The sequence below is a fragment of the Polyodon spathula genome, chromosome 32, assembly GCF_017654505.1.
Source record: "Polyodon spathula isolate WHYD16114869_AA chromosome 32, ASM1765450v1, whole genome shotgun sequence".
NCBI classification, from domain to species: Eukaryota; Metazoa; Chordata; class Actinopteri; order Acipenseriformes; family Polyodontidae; genus Polyodon; species Polyodon spathula.
Genome location: NC_054565.1, coordinates 1,035,936 through 1,059,836, shown reverse-complemented (window position 1 = coordinate 1,059,836; position 23,901 = coordinate 1,035,936). Strand labels below are relative to the sequence as shown.

At 36.0% G+C, this 23,901-nt stretch overlaps 1 protein-coding gene across 7 annotated transcripts in view; it reads right to left on the bottom strand.

The window, feature by feature from the left end:
• The window catches only part of pum1 (pumilio RNA-binding family member 1), a 507,081-nt gene that overhangs the window by 403,915 nt on the left and 79,265 nt on the right, over nucleotides 1-23,901 (bottom strand). The window lies entirely within an intron of this gene.

Here is a 23,901-nt window from a genome sequence, read left to right as displayed (position 1 = left end):
AGTCGACAATGGAATAGCCTGGACTTGAACCAGCGAAGTCCAGGTTATAGGGTGTATCCGCCACATGATAATGGATTTGAGTGTGCAGATTGGTGTTAGAATAAAAAATGATTCAGATGTTGGTGGATGTGGGTGATAGATAGCTGTCTGTTTCAAATAACTTTACTCACCTTGTTTTCTGTGAAACTCCAAAGGCATCACCTTTAGCAAAGTACACTGCACACCAAGGTGATCCCACTGCTAGGCATTGTAAATACAATACTTATCCTAATTAGGATGCTCTCCCCAGGGCTGCTCAGAACAGCTGTCGAGTGCCACACACTCACCTGAAGCTACTCTTTTTCTTTGTCTTCAAAGGTTACAGTAATGAAAAATTGGGTATTATAACACAGTTGATTGAAAGGTAACAAATATAGCGAAGAAATACCCTCCAAATGTTTTCTTCTAGGTGAACCAATGAACCATTGGTGCAGGTTTTTAAGTGGTTATGATTAACAGCACATACACTGCAGTCTGTTTGGTTGTGATGAATGTAAAATTGTGCTTGGTTGTTCACACCAGTTTTGTACAGTGCATTTATATTTTCTTGCTCACGTCCATTATTTTTTCAGGATGTGTTGTTACTAGAAACTGAGCAGGGGTGAACAATTCTGGTCCACTCCAGATCGAATTGGTTAATCATTAATATCCCACTTTAGGAAAAGGGTAGGGATTTAATTGGTTCAATTAAACAACTTACATGGTTGCAATAAAGACCGTGACAGAAGTGTACCCCTAGTGGAAAGAACTTGAGGGAATACTTTTGCACATGTCTGTCAAGCAATAAGCTTGTTTCAGACTCACTATGAGATTAGAGTGAGTTATTCACATACATTATATTATTATTATCCTTAAATAATTCACAATCAACACACGTTTAAAGCAAAATTGTGAGCGACGTGCATAATAATCCACTTTCCAACACGCAATGATTGTGCATTTATTACATGGTAACTATTGTGTAATTACATGGGAATGACCAAGTGAAATTCATTTTATTACCTGATGTTTGCATGGTAAAGTTCATTTTACACAGGTTATACACTTACCCCCCTATACGTTACTGTGTAAGAGGGGTCTTTTGGTAGTTACCTTATTATTATCATGTTATTATGTGGTTATAAATACCTTGTAATGTAAAGTGTTACCAAATGTGTGCCAGCAAACAGGCATTATAAATTATCATATAATATATAGATCTAAAACACAATGAAATAACTTTAAATGTGATCCAGATATATTGATCATAAGAGCATATGGGATTACCTCAGAGACCTCTGGCAATAGTATTTGGTTACCAAAAGGAGTGTGCCTACCTCATTAGCAATGATGCAGCACTATTATCTGTGATAAACAATCATCTTACAACCTGCATTGATTAGTATGTTCCCATCATCAATCACTAGGGCTCATTTGAATGTTGTTAATGATAAAGGCATCTGTGCTCCAACGGCTGCAGTGGTTAACACAGAAGGTAAAATAATGTGACGACATTGAGTTAATCTAAATGAGACCCCTAATAAATAATAAGAATAATATTAGTGACTCATCAAGACATGCTGGATCATGTAAACTGCGTTTGCTGCGTCTCTGTCAAGATGTGTAGCAATGTTCTGAAGAAGATAGAGTACAGTACGGGCACATGGATATACCCGGTAATTATATCTGTATAGCTGTGTTTAAACACAGGTTTTAACGCAGGCTTATTATGTATTCTACAAATTCCCCATAAAGATTTTGTGAGGACTTGAAAGAACATTAAAATGCACTCTGCTGTATCCCCAGAAGAAAAATGTACAGTTGTATAACAAATATGGCCACAAAATCCCTCCAGTGAGAAGTTTAATGTCCCCCCCACATGGCCTTTTTGAGAGATGTCAGGTTTATTGCGCAGGTGATACACAGAGAAATGCGAAAATCTACCAACGTGTACTGGTGTTCACACAGAAAAATTAAAAGTACCCTACACTGACTTAAAAGCATGCATATCATGAATAGTACATCTAACAAAAGTCAAAGCCATTGAAATTTATAAATTCTACATATGGCAGATAAAAGGTGTCACTCAATATGCTCTCAGAAAAACATTTGACATGATGAAACAGGCTGATAAACTGCCACGGTGTTGGCAACCTTGTAAAATTGGGATATGGTTTAAATGACTCAAATCTGGATGTAAAATTGCAACCTATCACAGCTACACAAACAGAAAAAAGCACAGACATGCATTAATAAATGATTGCATGTTTAACCCTTGATGCATATTTGTAAGAAACGTCATAGTTATGTTATTCCATCACATGGAGCTGTACACCAGCAATGTGTCGTTGATCTGACCCTGTACTAATTTGTTATTCCTTGCTAATAATCGCCCAAATCTTTTGTGCAATTTTTCAGATTAGGTATCTGTGTAGCAATAAATAAATGCCCCTCTACTAGTGTGCACCAGTCTTTAAAATATTAAAAAGAGACTTCTTGGCTTTTGTCAAGCAAGTGATGCAATAAGAACGATTGATAGTCTGGAGAAATATTGCAGAGACTGATTCCATCACTCTGAAGATCCTATCCACTGAATGATTTCATGTATCTTATTTCTGCCATATCATTACAGTGAGGAATAACACGAACAGCCATTCTCAAACCAGTTCTGACACCTCACTCAAGCTGCTTTTCAGTGTGGGTAACGATAGACATCTCAGTTTTAAGTTTCAGCACCAGATGCTGGAGGTGCCAGGGGGAAACGAAAAACTTTAGCTGTCATGTACACACAAAATGACATGGGCAATAAAAGCAGCTTTATTATCTCGTCGGTGACATCGTTTAGTGACCATCTTTCATCTTGACACTCCCATCCTGTTGCTGTATTCTTTTAAAGCTCGCTATCACTAGTACATGTTAGCACGTTGACTTCATTATGTCGAAGAATGGATGGCTTGCTATGGAAATAAAGGACCATGGTTTCATCTGAGGGACGTGGAGCAGATATTAGAACTTAAGCAGACCACATCGGTTGACCCTGTGGCTCAAGGTTCACCAGGAAAGTTTGGCTCGGTTAATATATTTAAAGCTTCCCTTTCCATTCAAGTAGTTTTTACCTCTTCTTTTGGACTACAGTATCAGAATGCTTACAAACCATGAGCTCTCCCAGAACTGTCCTGGTTAACCTGCAGCTAAATGGTCAACGAAACTGAAGACGAACATTAGTGCTAATCAGGATCTGCCCTACTCTGATGTAAAAACACGTGACTTATGAACGTGACATTGGAACTACAGTAAAACAATGTGCCACATGGTTCTGACTAGCAATTGATTGTCTATGTGTCAGTCCGAAAAAAACTTGTGCTCAGCTTACTGGAACGCTGATGCTCCCAATAGTTATGGATGTGCATCCAAAGCATATGTCCTGGTGGCTTTCCTCAATGTGCGACATTCATTAGCAATAAGACAGAAGTGTGGCAGTGACAGACATATGGAAAGGAATTGAACGAGGGGAGTAATGTCAAAAATGTGCAAATTGAACAGTCTGTTACAAAGCTAACTGAGTCAGTTCTGTTCTGAGAGCATTGCAGCTCTTTATATGCATAACCATGTAATAACATGGGAACAAGTAGGTAACTACTGGTGAATAACATATTTAACAATGTGCATCATTACTGTTACAACAGAATCTGCTTCAGAAGGCCATTTCAATGCAATTGAGCAGCAGGTACCAGGTAAGAGCAGTTTGATTGGTATTTACCCTGCAATTACACAGCTATGCATAACCTATAATATAAAGCTATACCAAATATTTGTAGCATCATATTGTGTGGTGTATTTTTAAATCTAACCAAATACAACAATAAAAACAAACACAGAATCTAGCATTTGGCTTACTTCCACTTCGTCTTTCTACGCTGCCTATATGTTTTTAGCTAAATACTCCCTTGTAGCAGTAACCCATTGGTGTATTGGGTGTGTTAGAGAATGTCGCTCCTTCTAATGAGTTATGCTTTTTTGCTTTTTTTTATCTCTCGCCTGCTGTTTGAAAAAAACAAAAACCATTTGGCAAACAATCAGGGAGACTGGGATATGGGAATCGATAGGTGATTGTAACAGCCACAAGATTAACCACGTGGTTAGCACTGAAACCTGAGCAGTTGCTCATGCTCTTTCATTGGGTGGCCATTTGAGTAACTGGCCGCCATTTGAATAGCTGCTGAAAGTGTGTTTAGCTTTGTTCCTGTTGTCACGGAGATGACAGCTGAGAACAATATTTAGATTAGTCCCCCGATCATGTGATCTATTGGTCTTGATATACCAGAATGTTTCTGAAACATAGAATGCAAATCATTTGCTCCTGCTGGGTTTAGTAATTATAACCGCTACAGGTTTCAAATCATAACCCAGCAGGTATTTGTAATAGGTGTGTGCTTTCCCCCTATTATACTTTTACTCTTAGCTGGTTTATAAAGTATGACTCAGTTTACATGTCTATACATCATTATGCACTAGCAATGATATTACTGAGTCCCCTTTATCTCTTTTGAGAATCTTCTGGTTCTTTGCATGCAGTTTAGATTTGGAATACAGTATGTAGGTAGTTTAAACACAAAGCCATAGTTGAAATGTTGTTTCTGATCAGCTTCACTCCCATTTATTGAATTGCCTCAGTCTCATTTTCATGGTTTACCTTTAATGCTCCTGTATTCATAAAGCATTAGCATATACAACAATTTGTAGACCTGCTTATTGGCAGGTTAAGTCTTTTTGAAGATGGCCCTTATTTATTCATTTCGAATGCTGTTAGCTGGGTTGTGTGACAGGTTTCAGTGCATCCATGTCCAATAACAAGATACATAACTAAATGACCCTTCCAACAATGGCAAAACAATTTGTATGTTATAGTGTGTGTAGTAAATGAATAGAGTCACTAACATTCTGGGTAGATACTGCCAGTGTCTTGCTAATTAAAAAATGTAACTAATGATGCTTGAACAGACAATAATGACTAAGCACAATTACATATTTAGTTTTATATTTTGACAGATGCACATGTAAGTGCTCCATGATTCAGTTTGTCATATCTTTCCATCACAGTATATATAAAACCAAAATAAACTTAAAAGCATAGTGCCCCATTTGCTATTAATTATGTTATTTACATATTTTAACAAGGTTGCTACATGCTGAAACACATCATATATATCGTCTGTATTGCTTCCACAGCTACACTGGGCTGGTTGTAGTCTCTGTAAACACGAAAATAAGAAAATATGGTTAATCATATGCAGCCAGCCAGCACTATACGTTTTAAACACGTGCAGAGCCTTTTTTTCATCTCAAACCATAGGACTCTTTAACTTTACTTTTTAAATAATGTCAACATAACTAACATACTGGTGGCTACTGTAGTTTTTATTGCTTAGTTGTATTTATAAACGTTTCAGGAAAGCCCTAGGGTTGGAAGTAATTGAAAGCACTGTTTTGACTAATCATCAGTGATTGTCATTTTAAAAGCTGTAATTAGCACTTTCATAAGAGTTTGCAGAACTCTGTTTCTATACACTGTTCACTATAAGCAGGCATGATGGGAGTTTTTATGTAAATTTTGCATGCTGGTGTTTAGTTTAACTTGATAATTACAAAATCAAAAATGTTACCCATGCAAAAACAGTTTCCAGAATTAAAACCGTACCCAAAGTCAGTATTCAAAATTGCAGAAAAGAGTGCTCGATAAGGTGTCTAAAACGGTTTAATCGCTTTGTTTTGGGTGCATTTTCGTCAGGTGAAACTAGAGGAAGCGTTGTGTAACTGCACGATAAAAACAGACTGATTTCGGAGTCGGAAATCTCGTGTGATGGGTAAATGCACTATTTTGTTATATATATATATATATATATATATATATATATATATATATATATATATATATATATATATAAAATGGGGAGTAAAACGAGACGGTAAAACGAGACTGACGTGTATCTGGGTAACCCTATTCAAGTGCTGACTGTATAAAGATCAATAACGGTAGGAGCTCTTAAAGATTATGAATAAACAACTTTTAACATGTTTTATGTATCTTTCATTAGCAATAATTGAAGAAACCGGCATTGATCATATGAATTACGAACAATCTATAGCGACACATGAGGCGACATACTGTTTTCAAATAAGAACATCTAGCTTGATAATATGCTTTGGTCAGGAAGTGCACACAATGTCCCTGCCTTTTGCTCACTTTCAATTCTGATCAAAAAATACTAACTCAAAAGGCCTATCTGAGCTGTGTCACTGTAAAATCATGCAGCTTCTCTAATTTGATTTATAGGCAAATGCAAATATTTAAAGACTGGTTGACAAAAATGAATTATGTGTGTGTTTTGAAATGCAGTTCTGCGCCAGATTGCCTTTTTTTTTGGAGGGGGGGCTGTCTTAATACTCTGGCTGGATGTTCAGGAGGAGTTTTAAAGGCGGCATCTGATCTGAGAGACAAACTTTTTCTCTGCCAGGAGTTTAAGCAGATTTGAAGTGGCTGTCTTCAGGAAGGAAATCTGCACAGAAAGTCTATTAAAGTGCCAGATGTACTCCTTCCAGTGCCAGCAGCCACTGCCAGACTTCTTCAGGGGATATTGCTGGCGTCCATTAGACCACTGCGGACTGGTGGGAATTTGTTGCAGGCAACTTCAATAAGTTGTGCCTCAAATGTTTCTTGTTCGTGAGAGTATTCGTGTCGAGTGTTTGCTATCTATTAGTCGTCAGATGTTACATTCATATGTTGCTCTCCAGAATATTTGAGCTTGGGCTCTACAATATGTAGGTAAAGCAATTCATTTATGCTTTCAATGGTACTGAAAACTATACAAGGACAATTTAATGTTTCTGGTATACCATGCTGTCAAAACGCAACAAAACAAATGTCTTCAGTAGGACAATACTGAAGTAGTGTCGTAATTTAATATGCGGGGAAGTTTTAAGAAAACTACAGCTATGGTCAAAAGTTTGGAATCACCTAGAATTTTAGGAATGAGACATAAATTATATATATATATATATATATATATATATATATATATATATATATATATATATATATATATATATATATATATATATATATATATATATATGAACATAATTTAGATCTTTTATTTAACATCGTGTCATCAAAGAAACTACAAAATTATATCACAGAAATCTGCTGGAGCCATAATAGTAGTACAGGATTTCATGTTAGATTTCGGAATGTCATATTTTTCAATTTTAGTCAGTTTTTTGCTAAGTATACGGGAAACTACAAAGCGGTGTGTAATTCAATATGTTAACGTAACGTTATTCAGCAGGTTTCATTCAGCTTTCTGAAGCAGATTGTGTTAGTTATATTGGGTGATTCACAACTTTTTTCATAAAGTCGAATGAAACCTGCTGAATAATGTTACGTTAACATATTGAATTACACACCGCCTTTTGTAGTTTTCCATATACTTCATGCAAAACTGACAGCAATATAATTGTGTAGCTTCTTCGATTACATGATATTATATAGAAGATCTAAATTATGTTTGTTTGTTTGTTTTCTTCTAAATGATGTCTCAAACCTAAAATTCTAGGTGATGCCAAACTTTTGTGCCAAAGCTGTAAAGAGTTACATTCCAAACAAAATTATATATTTTTTTGTTATACCAGATTGTTCTCAAATAAAGGAGAACCCCATTTGTAATATGGGCAGGCTCCGTGGCGCTACATTCTTCAACATTCGTCCAATAACTCTCCTTCAGGGAAGTGAAATCAATATTAGCGTTTCATCTTTAGGTACTTTTAGCTTCCAAACAGTCTCTGCTGTGTGTTGTTTTAAAAAGTATGTTAATGTAATTTATTGAACCTCATTCCTTAATCATGTGCATTCCTGGTAATTATGCTGCTTGATTAGAGTAGGAGTCTAATTACTTATGCTTTTCCTGAAGTTTGTTATCTGATGCAGAAATACAATTAGTTTTAAGAAGTGCTAGACTGGTATTTTTAGATTCCCCCATCTTTCAGGCACAGTCTCATTTAAATGAGTCATTTGGTAACGGTGGATATGAAACCATTCAGTCATTGATGTGCAACCTTTTTTGAAGCAAAATTGATTAAAATACTTTCAGATATGAGGATAACTTGATTTCACACATGATTAGTTCACTAGTAGTGTTGGATTAGGGGTTGTCATGAAACTGTATTCTGTATTTCTATTTAATATGGCTTTTCAAGTCTGTTTCTGTAAGTGTACAGTGTTCAATATTCTTTCAATAAGTATTTTCAGCTTTTTAAAGGCTTAATATAGGAGGCCAAAGTTCTTTCTTTAATATTGTTTTTGTTTTGTATTTTTATGCCTTCCAGTTTATTATGTATTAGTTCTTTCTTGGTGTGGCTTAATAACACAGTTTCCATGTAATTTGCCATTTAAATATAATTATTTATGGACTAACATATTTTGCATTTCATGATGCAATCATCAATTTAACCTTGAACACTTACTCATATTGTTGCTATTTTTAAAATATGTGCATGTTCTTGATTAATTACTGTGTGTTGGATTTAATTCTGCTTCATTTGAGTTTAATAGCAAATTATGTGCATGTTTGTATGCAAATATATTTGTTATAGACGTGTATTTTAAAATGCTAACTGCCTACACTACTGTTAGATTATTTAATATTTGAAATTAAAATGAAATAATGCAACCAGGGAAATAGCATTCTTTTGAATATATATATATATATATATATATATATATATATATATATATATATATATATATATATATATATATATATATATATATATTACACACACACACACACATTGATCATCAGATTTGTTAGAAATGGCCTGACTATAATAGATCATTTATTTTTAAAAAGCAATGCTGTTGCCCTCAACCAACATCTTTCAATTTGATTTAAAGGTAACCATTTATATGCCTGTCACTGTGCTTTATAACAGATAAAAAAAGGGTTTTTTCTCCATTGATGGAATAGAATGTGAATGCAATCATTAAGCAGCACTCTTAGCTGTGAAAAAAAGGCAATTGAATGAATTGAATGCTGCCTTTCACTCCAGCTGTTTCAAAAACCTTACAAAGTTACGGGACCCCCTTTGGATTAATCCGCTGCTCCCTTGGTCTTGAGTGCCAGAATATAAACCTCCCTGCCGTTTCTTAAGCAAGCCCAAACCTGACTGACACTGTGCTATTTCAGGGTGACTTTTTCTACGGCAGCTTACTGATTTAGTGATAATTATTAACAGGGGAGGCCCAATAGCTTTGCATTAACCAAGATCCTGAAGAGCAGCGTAGAGAAAGCACAAGCATGTGCCTTTGTTTATGTCACGGTTGTACAGGACTTGACTTTGTTTTATTACATCCTTATGTTCAGGGATTGTTTTTTTGATTTTTGATTTTTTTGGTAACATCAGTTTGTTCAGTCGTGGATAAAGAAACACTTGCCAATCAGGCACCTGCTACCTTTCCCTAATAACTGATCTGTCAGGTTGGCTCTCTTTCTCATTGAGACTGATACAGACTCATAAATGGAAGATGCCACTTTTATATAATGCAGAATACATGTAGTGTCACCACTAGAAGCCTATTCACATTGAAGTGTGCACTGCATATTGCAGGCTTGTCCACCCGCTACATCAGTTACCATACAGTCTACGCCTATAACCCTCATCTGTGGTATTAGCATCTAGCTGGAGCAGTGAGAAATATTTTATATTGTAGACATTAAGTGTTTGCCCACAGTGAGTCGAACAGCATTGTAGTTTGCAAATGACATTTGAAAAATCCCTGTGTGAACGGCACAGCTGTTACAACGATATGAAACCTCGGGTTTTATAATTACTCACTTTCAGAGCTCACACTTTGCAAAGTATATTGCAAATAAACCTAATCTGAGTTAACTTTGCACAAATGCATATTACATTACACATACTTAAGCTGTGGCAATAAGACTCAAATACAGTAATGAGTTTTTTTGTTTTGTTTTTGCTATTAGGTCAATTTTGGTTTAGTACCGTCTTGAGTTTTCAAACTATTATCACTTCTTGCCTTCCAGAAATCTTTCACATTGCATTTTGATATATTCTGATATATATATATATATAACCCTATGCATTTATGTATCTGAGATAATGAGGACCATATGTTTGTATGCTAGTCATACATATTGTATCTTAATGGCTGATTTTTTATTTGGATTTTTTCTGATTGATTTCTTAGTATAGGACATGCAAAAACATTGTCATAGGATTTCATAGATATAAGTTTTACAGGGTCTGTTGAAATCTGCTAAATCATTTTGACTGGTAATAAAAACTTGCCAAAACCAGGCTGTAGGATGTCTGTTCTTACTTTTTAAAGGGAGCTATTGTCATAACATTTTGGGAATCAAGTTTCATGGGAGGAAGGAGAATGCTGGATTGTCGAGGATGCTGTAGATAAAGTAAACAGATTTTAAAACTGTGGAAGAATGCCGTAAGTCATCAGACAGTGAATTACATTTAAGTATACCTTTTTTGCTTGGAACATGATACTTAATAATTAAAACAAAATTAGTACAATCACTTTAAAGTAAAAAATAAATCCTCATTAGAGATCTAATTAGAACAAAATAACCCTTCTAATACATCAATTAAATAGTTAGTTGAGAATTCTCATTGACGTGTTATCTTGTGATGATAAATTTCAATTTATGCAGAAGTAAAAGAAAGACTAATTGCTTAAAAAACAGCACCCGTCACATTCGTGTTACAAAAGACAAGGCAAGGAAATACATTTTTTAAAAATTGAAATGAGAACACATGTTAACTTATCTAATGAAGAAATAATTACCCAGCAAGCAGGCTGATTTGAAAAATGTTCACGCTTTTATAGCCATACATCATCTGTATGACTCCTGTACATTTTTTTTTTGTGTGTTTGTGTGTGTGTGTTTTCGCTGTTAGACCTACGCTTTAATACTGAAGTTTGAATTATAATTAGTTACTATATTGATGGCATGTTTTTCTTCTTGTTTCAGCATATTATGAGTTAGCTTCTACAATAAGGGCTAGATTACATATTCCAATTCATGTAAATGTTTCCTGGTCAAACTGGTCATCTATCCTCAGTAAATGATTGCCTTCTCGTCATGCTTGACTTCATAAAATTAATGAAAGGGGATAATGACATGAAGTTTAATACATCTGTAGCAGGGCTCCCTCACTGGTGCTAGAGCTTGTCACATGCAACCATATGTAAATATATAAATGTACATCCTAAACACAACTCCATAGCTTATTGTTCTCTGGTTATGGAACTACATTCACAAGATTGCTCTGTATATGGAGGGAATTCTACAAGACTGCTCTGTATATGGAGGGAAGTTTACAGTTGAAGAATAGGAGAACGGTTAACAATGGAAGCTGTTCTGTTTTTGATACATAAAGTAATTGTTTAAGGACTAAAAACATTGTAATACTGTAACTTTGACTAGATCAAATCTTGGAGAAAACTCCTTCTTACAAGTGCAAAAACCCTGACTCCATCTCAAGTTAGTTATCTCCAAAATATGCACACATGCATACAAGGGTAAGCTCCAGGTTTCTGTGCAGGCTCCATCTTGCTTCACCATGAAGTTGTTTTTGCCACAAAGCCATCTTTCCTTAGACAACAGCAAATTACATTTGTTCATAAGACCAATCTATCGATTTCAGATATAAAAAAAAGAAGTAACTCGAAACAAAATAGTGAAACAGAAGTTGAGAAAGAGAGAGAAAGATGTGTTTGTAAATGAATGAAACTAATGACATTCATCACTGGACCATACTTTGTGATAATGTTCATTTTTCTTTAGAGGCTGGGGATTTTAATCATCAGTTCCCACACCCTGTTGAGAAAATGAGAAGTAATCCAGTTATAATTGGCCATCTTTGAATTGTGTCTGTACAACCTCTCCTAAAGGCAGGCATTGGAAGGTGTTTAGTCACAACCAACACTGAGGACAATACGGTCCATTAAATATGGAGAAGAAAAGCACAGTTAAGCTGTCATGATAACAAAAGATAGAAGGGATTTTTGTAGCCAGAAGCGTGAAGCCACAGCTATAATCATTTGTTCCTTTCCCGTCATAAATGCAGACTCAAAATAATACTTAGAGGTGCGCCGTCACTTTTCTTTTCTATAACAGCTGCTATAGATTTTTGCATTGATGCCTTCAAAAGAAATTCACTTTGCAATGCAATGATGTTTCTTCTTCTTTTGTTTGATAACATGTAAGTGTTCTATAAAGCTGATGGAGTCTTTATAAAGTACTGCTCCACTTAAACTGTCAGCCATACTGTGAACACCTGATGAGCTCTTCTGTAGCAACTTATGACTTATCCTTGTGTATCCCTGCAAAACTTTACTTTAAATTACAGGGCAAATATGTAGAAACATGATAATAACTGGGTAGCTACAACATGTGTATGTGTGCAGCTATGTGGAAATGGTATTAGCATGCTCTTACCTTTGATTAATATTCTTTTAAAAGTCATGTTTGAACTGAAAGCTACAAGATGCATTTTAAAAGTTTTTAAAAAATGCTTGAAATGTTAGATGAATATTCAATAAAGCATGTTACGAAGTTTTAATTATGCATTCAATGGATGTTTTTGCAGCACCACATTTATCAGTAGCCTGTGTAATATCTGGAGAATAAAGATTAAATGGATTCCCTGTTATTACATGAAAACTGCCAGTGGAATAAACGTGTAATTACATGGAAGCAGGACAGTTAGACCCTATACTAGATATAACACCTTTTTAAAACATGATGAGAGAGACAAATAATGACCTAAAAAAAACAGTTCATATAAAAAAAGATCACCCTCTGGTGGCCTTGATGTAATATTGTTGCCCAAGTTTAATGCAGCAGGGAAATGCAGTCTGTCTTGCGGATCTGAATGGTAAAGGGGGCCGGAGGTCTGGGGAAGCTGTGACTCCCCCTGTCTGCAAACAAACAAAAGACGAAGCTTTACAAGAAAAAGTTGCCCTTCCACGGTCCCTGTAGGATTGCTGCTACCAAATCACATCCCGAGATTAACTAGTGTGACCATGTTTCCAATGAGCATCATTATCAGCTCATGGGCCTGTGGAATCCATCTGAAACCATCCATCAATGCCAGCTCTCCAATGACAGACACTCACAATCTGGGTGACCAGATTACTGCTTAAAACTGAGCTCAGAAGTGCCTGCAGTTAAGAAGTGGACACTTTAATCACATTTTAAGATGGAATTTCAGTTAAAGAGATTCCTGGTGGATGTCTACTTTGTTTGTTTTTTTTTTTTGCTCCATAAATCTAGGGTTACATAGCAAACAGTTCTTACAAAACAATACTTAATTGAGTGTACTTGCAATTCCTTGAAGTATAGCACTATGCAGACTTGTTATTTTGAATTTCACAGAATGAAGATCCATTGAAAAACCATTATCCTACACAGCTGTCAGATATCCTTCCATACCCTTGATGGAATTCCCAGCGCTTTCTAGAACATTACACTACAACGCAACCAAATACTTTAGTTTTACTTCTTTTTAGAACCTTCCAATACTAATAACTAAAATATCTGGTCTGTGACCAGTTACTGACACCTGCTTAAATGCTGGATCTTAAATGCCTTGCTGGAAAGCTTCAAGTAATACAAAAACATGTTTAATTGGGCCTGGTTCAAATTTATGTCATTTGTGTGTGATTGTCAAGTTTTTATATTTCCCCCCCTTAATACGGCATTGCTGCTCCTCAAAGATAACCCTTTTTGTTTTGTTTATTGCGATTATTGCCTCAGGATGATTTTGAATGTGACTTTCAGTATGGAGAATCCGCAACGTGGATGATTTAAATCGCAATTGAACAGACAAATTAATGATGATAATGAATTTGGCCGGAGACTTTGTCCGTTGGTGCTGACAGCTATCTGCAATGTTGGCCGGCTAGTGAAAACACGATGACATCATGAAGTCTAGTGCCACAGATAGGAAGTGGCTCACAGATCCACCTCTCCTCAAAAGACAAGGCCACCAAACCATAACTGGAAAAGAAAATGATGAATGGTTAATGCAACAACTGCAGTGGGGTGAACAGCAATTATTATTTTGTCCAGCACATAATACCTCTGGATCTTAATGTACATGTTCTTTCAAAATTAAGAAAATGGAAGAATAGTCTGCAGAACTAAATCATGTTACAGGGTTACTAAAAAAGCACTGATGCACAAACATGTATACCTTACAGCACAGTTAGTGGGGATAAAATGTATGATACAGTTCTTTTGGATATTAGTGCTTCTTCTCATTGAATAATTTCATTCGAAAGTGCTGCAAAACTGCCACTCAGCATTAGACAGCAGGCAATGTATTTCAACGCTTACTGAAAATAATAATCGTTGTACCATTAACCTCAGCACTGCATCACAACGATGTGTTGTTTCCACACTGCAAAGCCGTTGAACCATAGCACAAAGCATAGCTCCACTGTGTGAATGAACAAGCTTCTAGTATATGCTAAACACACAGTGGAGAAAGATTAGCTCAAAGTTACGGTTAAGGTCAAGGTTAAAGGTCACGTAGAGGTCAGGAAAATAGTACAGTACAGTGAGAAAATTAAAGGCAAGGCTCTTTTATAAATAAATGATATAATTGCAGCCAGCAGTTGAAAAGTTACATTGTCACCTGATTTGAATAGAATGAAGAGTCTGTCTCTATGTATAGATATGCAGGGTTGGGGTGCACAATGCACATTATATGGTTGTCCGCTCTAGATGTACTTGTGTCTTAAACATATCTCTCTGATGCATGGGATATGTGGGTGTGCATTTATTGTGGTGCATGATTTTAGGTCTCTCCTGGATACTCCCTCAAGAACTTTACTCAATAAAAGATCATTACCTGTCGCTATGGTCCTATCAATAGGGTAAGAACGCATAGGGATCACTCAGCTTTTAGATAGTTTATTATTCTGACAGCTCAAATTAAATGTATGTATAGTATTATTGATTAACATCAGTGCTGAAGAAAAATAAGTAGGGGATACATCATGAACGTTAATGGAGAACTGTAGGAATTCTACAAGTGAATTAACCACAGCACCTCAAGCAGTCTGTTTAATAACAAGTGCAATAGAAAAAATGGAATTTGGACAATTACTTTTCTTAGCTAAAAAAAAAAAAAAAACTAGTTCTGTGTATCCTCTTGCATTAGTTATTTAATTGTATTGACAATGCACTCTACTAGCAGCGTATTTGCAATTTATAACCTTAAAGACACAACATTCTGGACAAAAAGATCCCCCGGCAAATATGTTTTGAGTGTGACAGCATCATCGTTTAAGATCTGAAAGCATCAAATGAACAAGATAGATACTTCTCCTTAATGTATTCAAACGCTCCAACAGAACCCACAGTTGTGTGAATCTGAGCTTTTGTCTGTGCAATACGTTAATATGATTGGATATTTTTTTTTTGTTGTTAAACGTGGTTGTTGGCATGACATAATTAATGAAATCTGTCGTTATGTATTGAAATAACTCAAAATAGATTTCCCCAATGCTCTGCTTTGACAACACACCATTGCCTTGTTTGCTTTGACACTATAAATCAAAAGTAGCTTTTGAATTAAAATGTAATGGACGCAGTTGTCTATTTTTGGATTGTCCCCTGAATTCTATAATGGCAAATAAAATACAATGTAATTGTAAAAGAGGGAATGGGCACTATAATTATCAGTGCGTGACTGGGTGTAGCTTGGCTGTGAGCCCAGAGTAGGAGACTCTTTTCAGCAATGTAATTACCTTCTTTTTTTAACAAAAACTAAATTGCAGGAATTTGAAAGCTGCTTTTGGATCAGATTGGTTTAGTAATATGTTACTGTTGTTTTTCATTTCAGATATATTTTCTGTGACCAAATATAGCCAGAATTTCCTTGGATGGTGCTATTAATAATCGCCCTTTCTGCATTTCACATAGCAAAGCAACTTAAACAGTTCCCTCGACTAATTCAAAACATGGACTGGTTTAATGGATTAATTTGATCAACTACACAACATCTCTTTTTCTGCTTTTTTCTAATGTTTGTATGATTACATATTTTGGAGGACTGAGTAGCATTTCGGCTAATCAAACCAAATATACTGCCTTGTTTGTTGTAGCATTGCACATTTGTGCATTATTATTATTATTATTATTATTATTATTATTATTATTATTATTATTATTATTAGTAATATTTAGCAGGGTTTATAATGCAGTGCATTCATTATAATTAGTTGCAACATTTCTCTGAATATCAGAATATTCTTTATTGTGAATAGTCACAATGTGCGGTACTGCATATATTGAGTTTAAATCCTGGGGTAATTATCAGGAAAAGTTGAGTGTATTTAAGTTATATATTAGTTTATTTTTATTTATTTTTTTGGATTTGTTCTTGGCAGTTTTTTGTCCTTCCAGAACATGAGCCCATTCAAGTTACCTTTATGAAGAATGACAACCCCATCAATACTGTATGTGCCAGTCAGTACCTTCCAAGCCTCTTGCATTAGTCATTATGAACAGTGTGTATGGTTGATCAGTACTGAACTCAATACATACTATTCTACACAAAAAATCATCCTATCTACTGGTGCATACCAGTTGCGTGATACTCCTTAAAAATGTTGCATTGAATGGGTTGATTTCAGCGATAACATTCATCCAAAAAGCATATACTGTACTGTATAGGCCAGGCAGTTTCTTCAAGGCATATTAAACAAACTTGTTCCTGTGGATTTTAGGCTTCATTTTGTAAATCAACATGAAACATGTCAAAGAAAAAAAAAAAAAAGATGAGAGATCTTGGGAAGCATTCAATAATCAGATTAATTGTAAAAGGTGGAATTCAATCATAGTTTGTGAGATAACATATAAGGGCTAATTGCTTTGAACTGAACAGCACATCTCCATAATTTATATGCTGATAAATGTAATTAAAAAAAAAAAAAACTTTAATGTAACAGTTGATTGTGTCCTGGATAGCACTGAGCAAATGCTCATGAATACAAATGAATTCATTTTACAAAATGGCTTGTATGTCTTATTTTATTTTAAAAGGGATAATACTAGAAATGTATATGGTTCATAAAGGAGTGGAAATTACAAAAAGAATGGATAACATTGAAATGAGGTAAAAGGTTAATGCAGGTAGCAGATAGTGATGTCACCATTATGAATGAACCTTGCAGCTGTAGAAAATTCAAAAAGTATGATTTTTAAAAGCAGGTGGCATCGCCTGTAACGATAATGAGACTAAAGCAAGGTAGAATCCATAATAAGGTATTGTTGATGTCATGAATGGGGTTTCGCTGTGATGTGCCGTGGCGAAACGAGGCTTCTGATTGGCTGAATGAGCCGCAGTTGTGAAGTTAGTGTAACTTTAACATTATTGTATAGCATTACAGCTTAAAAAAAAAAACAACAGGAGACTATTGTTTACTATGTTGTCCGTAAACCTAGCAAAAATTACCTTTAAAACAGTTGTAGGAAATCTAAAATAACACTAACAGGATTGCCTCCTCAATGACTCTTTTCCTTTTGTATCTGCTTGTCAATGCCATGCAGAATTCACAACAACTCAATTGAGTATTTGAACCACAGCGTCTTGCATTATCGGGATTCAAGAGTTCATTAGTTAATGCTTTAGAGAACGGTATTAAAGTTGGGAGCAGGTTCATCAATCTTGTGAGTGCCTTTGACCTGGTTAACCATGATTTAATGCCTTTACATTGGAAGCTGGCCACAGTTGAAACAGGTCAGAATTTGATTGAACTGAGGGAATCTTCCCACATTTGACTGATGGAACTCAGTGGCATGCGCTGCGTGGTTTTCATATACCATGCTGTGAACTAAAAAAAAAAAAAAAAAAAAAAGCAGCTGCGAGATTAACAGATTCTTGAGGGCATTTGAAAAACACAAAGCCTGCAATGATTGAGAAAAATAATAAAATGCTCACAGAATCCTTAGACACCTGTCATTTTCCAGGACAGCGTTTCCATTGTTCCTTTTTACAGATGCAATAGAGAGAATTGTTGCAGCATTCTGATTAGCTCATGTTGCAATTTCAGTGAAATATCACACTCATTAATTAAAAGTGCTACACATGTATGAATGCCATAGCAAATTAAAGGCATTTTCCTGTGTTTGTTGCAAGCAGACGTTCGGCTATACTAATAAACAGAATAATGGCCCGTCACCTTTTACCTTTCGTGTGTCACATTACTAGCATCGCAGACCTTGTACTGCTAACATCCTTCTACTGTATGCATGAAATTACATTTCCAAATGGTGACCAAAATCAGAACAGAGCTAAATTATCTAGCTAACACTAAGTCCAAACCCAGACGTCTTTCTACAAAGGACTGAGGGTAAGAAAAGATGAAATCAATACATGCCTACCTCCCTATACCTTCCTCTATTAACCCAAGGTCTGAGGGTGATTTAAATGGGTCATCATTCGTCTGCCCTGAGATTTGACCTATTGACAGAATCCTGTCTATAACTTGGCCTCCATTGAAAAGGTTTCTGATAGCAATGTACAACAACAGCATGAGTGTGTTTCTGCCTTTGTGATTTAATGAATGTCATTTTTAGGAATCTGATTTGGCTGCTGTGTTGGGTATGGTTCATTAAACAGCAGGATAACGTTGAAGAGAAACCTACAATAAAGTCCTATGAAGGAATGGTTTACAGACAGCTAGGTTCCCCCCTTTTCATTGTGCAGTTGAATCAAAATGAGTCTATTGTTCTCTGTGTTGTTTTTTTTTCTAAGAAATGAAATACCAATGGTAACAGGGGAGTTCAAATTACACAAAAGCTAATCGGTGATGTGAGAGGGATTGTAACACCTTAGTAACTGTATAATTAAGATTATGAGTTTAAATCTTCCCTCTTCATGCATTTGGGACTGGGGCTTACCAGTAAAACTAGTGTCCAAATTAAAATGCTCTGTGAAAAAGGAACTGAAAGGAAGGGTGTTAATAAATTTTAATTTAAAGCTAGTGTGCAAAGTGAATTTTGAGGGAGTACTATTATATCTGTGCGACTATATGACTGTGTTTGGAAGGGCATGTGCGCTTTGTATGGGACAGAGGGGTGAGACAGATGGATAGAGTCTGAGAAACAGAGAAGCGAACGACTCATTTCCTTTAGCCTGGACATCTGTGCTGCTGAACCTTGATAGAGATATGGGAAGAGAGAAACATAGGGGAGAGATGGGACTACAGTCTTGCACATTACCGTATAATTGCAGTCCCCACGTTCAAGCAGTGAGATTTAAAGCATACCAGTTAATGCGAGCTGTAACTCATGCATGTCAGAATACCATCCATGACACTTTACTATAATTAGATACAAGTAAACTTTACTGCATCTCTCTGTGTAAAACCATTCATCACCCTGTCATGGCACTTCGTGTTATAGTTCCATTTACATGAGCACTTAAAATGAGAGCAGAAGATGCACTTTAGCACAACATACCGAGCCTTTATACATTTAAAAGTACAGCGATTGTGGAGCCATAAAACTGAAACTCTTTAAGCTGTACATGTTCTGAGGTGCCTCACTTAATTTATCCAGCTGAAATAGTAGTTAAATAAAGAAATACGCTGAATTGGCATGAAATAGTATTAAGTGTAACAAGGTCCCATCCACGAATACTGTATTTGGGGTTTATAAAAATAAAGAAATGCATGGTGCAATAACGGAGGCAAAGTCATAGCGGCTAGTGACAGACACCCTGAGCAAATAAAGGTGACAATGACATATAGCGTTGAAATTACTTTGGATGCTCTGTCAAGCACAAGGTATAAATCGGATGATGTTGTGAAATGTTCTCTCAGGAATGATTGCAATTTGAGTGGCATTTCCCATTTCATCAAGCCAACGCGGATAGCTGTAAGGGTAGGAAAAAAAAAAAAAAAACCTTATGGTCTACAACTCAGTCTATATTTATATGCCCATAAAAATTACAATTTGCATTTTCAATTATGTACTTCCCCTTTAATGTGGCTAAAGGGGTCTATTTTGTGGGTGCAAGAGAGCAGTTTCTGGAGGACAGAATTAATAGCTAATAAAACAAATTTTGCAGGGCGAGGTGGGGTGAGGTGGGTTAATACTGCTCTTTTGAGTTCAAATCTAGCTCGTACAGGCAGTAGAATGATGTGCATATCTCCTCAGTGACAGGCTGGCCACACCCTAATATAACACAGTTGACAAGAATACGAATGGCCCAAGCAGACTGTGTATACCTGATGAGTACAAACACGCATCTAGAGAGTCCCTTACAGATGTGAAATTCCATTATACTGTCTGAAATTAACACAGCTTTTAAAGCATCTTTGGTGAGGACCCTAAAATGGTATCTTTTTTGACTCACTATAGAGTGACATCACAGGACACAAAATAAATCCCATCGCCTCACCTCGATAATGTATCTCCGTATTTGTTCTAGGTGCAGTTTAAAATGTCAGGCTCAGAATGGAACACAGCTGGAACATGCTTCCCCTGGTCTAATAGGTGTCTTTAGTTTTGCTCAATTTTAATCATTTAAAGTTACAGAAACAGCTTTACTTTGGGAGCGCAGGAAGCTTGTGCCAACATTGGGGCTTAACAGCTGGCTGGCTCAATCTCACGTATTGTAAACAGCAGAACGCTACCTGGATGGGAGGCAGCAAGGAGCTGCTGCCAATGACAAATGAGATGAAGTGAAGTAGTGGCGCTCTGACATCAGGGCAGGGCAGTGCAGTCTGTGCCAAAGACTGAATCCATTCCAGAATTCAGCAACTTAGAAAAGAAATAATATACATTAACAACCTCATCTGTTCTTGAAACTGTGCTAATATCATTACGTTGTAATTAAACACACACCCACAAAGTTTTTGCGAATTACTGTGTATCGTGTATTGAAACCATCACAATTTACATTTTTTTTAAGGAAAATGTGTTAAATTAATATTTCATTATGTATTCGAAATGGTTTGTTTGCAGCCCCTGTTTAAAATCATGTGCTGAATCGAAGCTGTTATGAAGCTTTAGTTTAGGGATCCCTTATAAGTGATTATAAAAAATAATAATTATAATTGCTTATAACTGATATAGCCTGCCTGTATGTCTGTATATGCCTGGCTCATCAATTGTATGGATGCTGCTTTGTTTTTGCAATACTGTTATTGTACACTTTTGCCATTTATTTTCTACTGTTTATAACCGCTTATAACAGATCCCTAAACTAAAGTGTTACTGCAAAGGCTGCATCAAATGAGTGAACAAAATCTTATCAGACAAGCTAGTGGAGGGAACAGAGTCTACAGAGAGAAGCACAGCTGGAAAACATGAAGTGAATGAGCAGAACCCACAGAAAATAGACAGCAAACTGCAATGTATATTAACTCTTTCTACAACACCAGTCTTAATTTATATGATAAAAAACACACACTTCCACTTATAGGGAGGCGTATATAAGAAGGTAGACATCACTGATTAATAAACATCTGTTTTCCTCTTTGTCTCCTTTCTATTGTACATCGCAGTTGCAACTCATTCCAACGAACTCCCAAACACAAGAGCAGGTTAATTTACAGCATTTCACGAGAGAACAGTTGACATAAGCATGTATTAGAACATTTTGACCTCAGTTTTTGCTCTCAGCCTCGCTTTTCAGGGGACTTGGTGCTGCCTTGAAATGTTGATTGACATCTCTCAGCCGGCGCTGAGATAGACAGACAGAGAAGCAGTTAAATTGCACTCAGCCATTGCAATGGGCTTCTGTGAATTTCCAGCTGCATTACACTGCCCTCTATAGTAAAATTAAGAACTTAAAATCTAAATTCTGGACACGGATTCTAAACATCAGTTATTGTCTCGAAGATTAAAAAAATATGCTTCCTTTTAATTAAGAAGCATTCATCTGTAATTAAAGATCCAGGGCATAAAGTGATATGGGATAGTGCAGTATTATAATCATCTAATCAGCATATGTATTGTGTCTTTTAGTGTCTTCATATTCATTATTAGTGTATTTTCAGGCTTTCTAAATGTCCTAGCCAGGCATCTTTAACCTGTTTTATATGAGGCGATATCAGCCACTGGGAATTTAAAGTAAAAAGTAGCTACAGTTGATTTTTCTTTTGAAAAATGCTTCAGTATCTGTAATTCAGTAGTTAAAAATGAAGTTATAATTATTAAATTATTAATTTTTTAGAGATGATACCTATGACTGTAAACAAATATAACAAAAGAAAAATACAGTGCTGTTGTATATATAAAAAAAAGCCCCTGACAAAACATATACAAAAGAAGGATTAAGCTAATTTGATACTTTATTTAGACATCATTAAAAACTTGTTTTATTCTTCCCATCAAAAGCTCCCTGCTGTCTTTCAGGCAGTTCCAGGTGACACAAAAATATTGGATTCATCTGTGCCTGCAGTTAACATATTTCTCCTAATTCCAGAACCCTGGCAGACTTTCCGAATGTGGGGTTGTACTTTTAGTTTGTAATAATCCTCTTTTCAAGTCTATCTCCACAACCTATTCAGCATTGTAATACCAGGAGTGCAACACAGAGCTGTTCTATCCCGTACATAGAAAGCATGCTGTTTAAAAATAATTTCACATTCACGACTTCTGCTGCTGCTTCACTGCTGCAGCAAATCCTCTTTGATGAGGTCTGTCTATCCGAGCTCTGACTTAGTTAGGGGTGACAGCATACAATCATGCAGTGCTGGCGGCTTGAATAGGGAGCAATAGAAAGGGATTTCTCTAAAAGAAGCAGGTGACCTATTGACTTTTTTGTTTTTGTTTGTTTTTTTGTTGTATCTTTATATTTACAACCCTGATTAAGACATAAAGTTGAAATGTTTGTCTCCTTAAAAAAGAAGATTTGTTATATTTCTTTATTTTTTTGCTGCTTTTGTTTTGACTTTTTTTTATTAAATGCAAACCTGGATCCCATTTGATATCATGGTGAAGAGATTATATTTCATTATTTCAATGGTTTTCACATGCATTTTGAGCAATGAGTTAAGTCCATATAAACCAGCGAGGCTGATTTAACAACAGTATTTGGTACATTGTGACCTTTATGTATTGCAGAAAACATATCAGCATACCATTTTCTAAGTCAAAAAGGGACAAAAATGTACACAGCCTGTGCCCTGTACGATAGATGATACATGTTTGGTCAATCCTGTAAATAGCTAGTTTATATATCTATATTAAGTGGTTTCACCCCATTTGATTCAACTAAGGAGGTGGTTTCACAAATTTATAAATCACAAGCACCCCCCGTGGGACTGTGGGGGCTGCCCCTCCCCTCCCCCATAAACCATTTGATGCAGTGTTATCTGGGCATCCCCTCTTCAATAACGTGCATATCATTGCTAATGAGTTGTGCTTTTGTCTTCTCCTCCTATCAGTGAGGCTGTGATGGAAAATCCTTTAGCTGGTGGGGAGAGCAAAATCAATAATCAATTTTATTTAATGGGCTAAGTGTCACAATAACTAGATACAAGTGGATTAGGTAACCGTTATTTGGCAGACCTGGCAGTCTGATGCTTTTCTCTTTAGTGTTATCATGGAATTTGTGTAAAGCTGGCATTACTTTTTCCCTTTTTCTATCTATTACAGGGGGGGGGGGGGTTGTTAGTTGTAATTGACTTATGGATTGATTTCACACTTCTCCACTCTTTCATAGGTCCCCTTTTACAGGAATCCTCTACAGGATCCGCTTGGGGATTATTAACTGCAAGAATATCCTATCATTGAAACATTGCGCACCTTAAAATGAAGC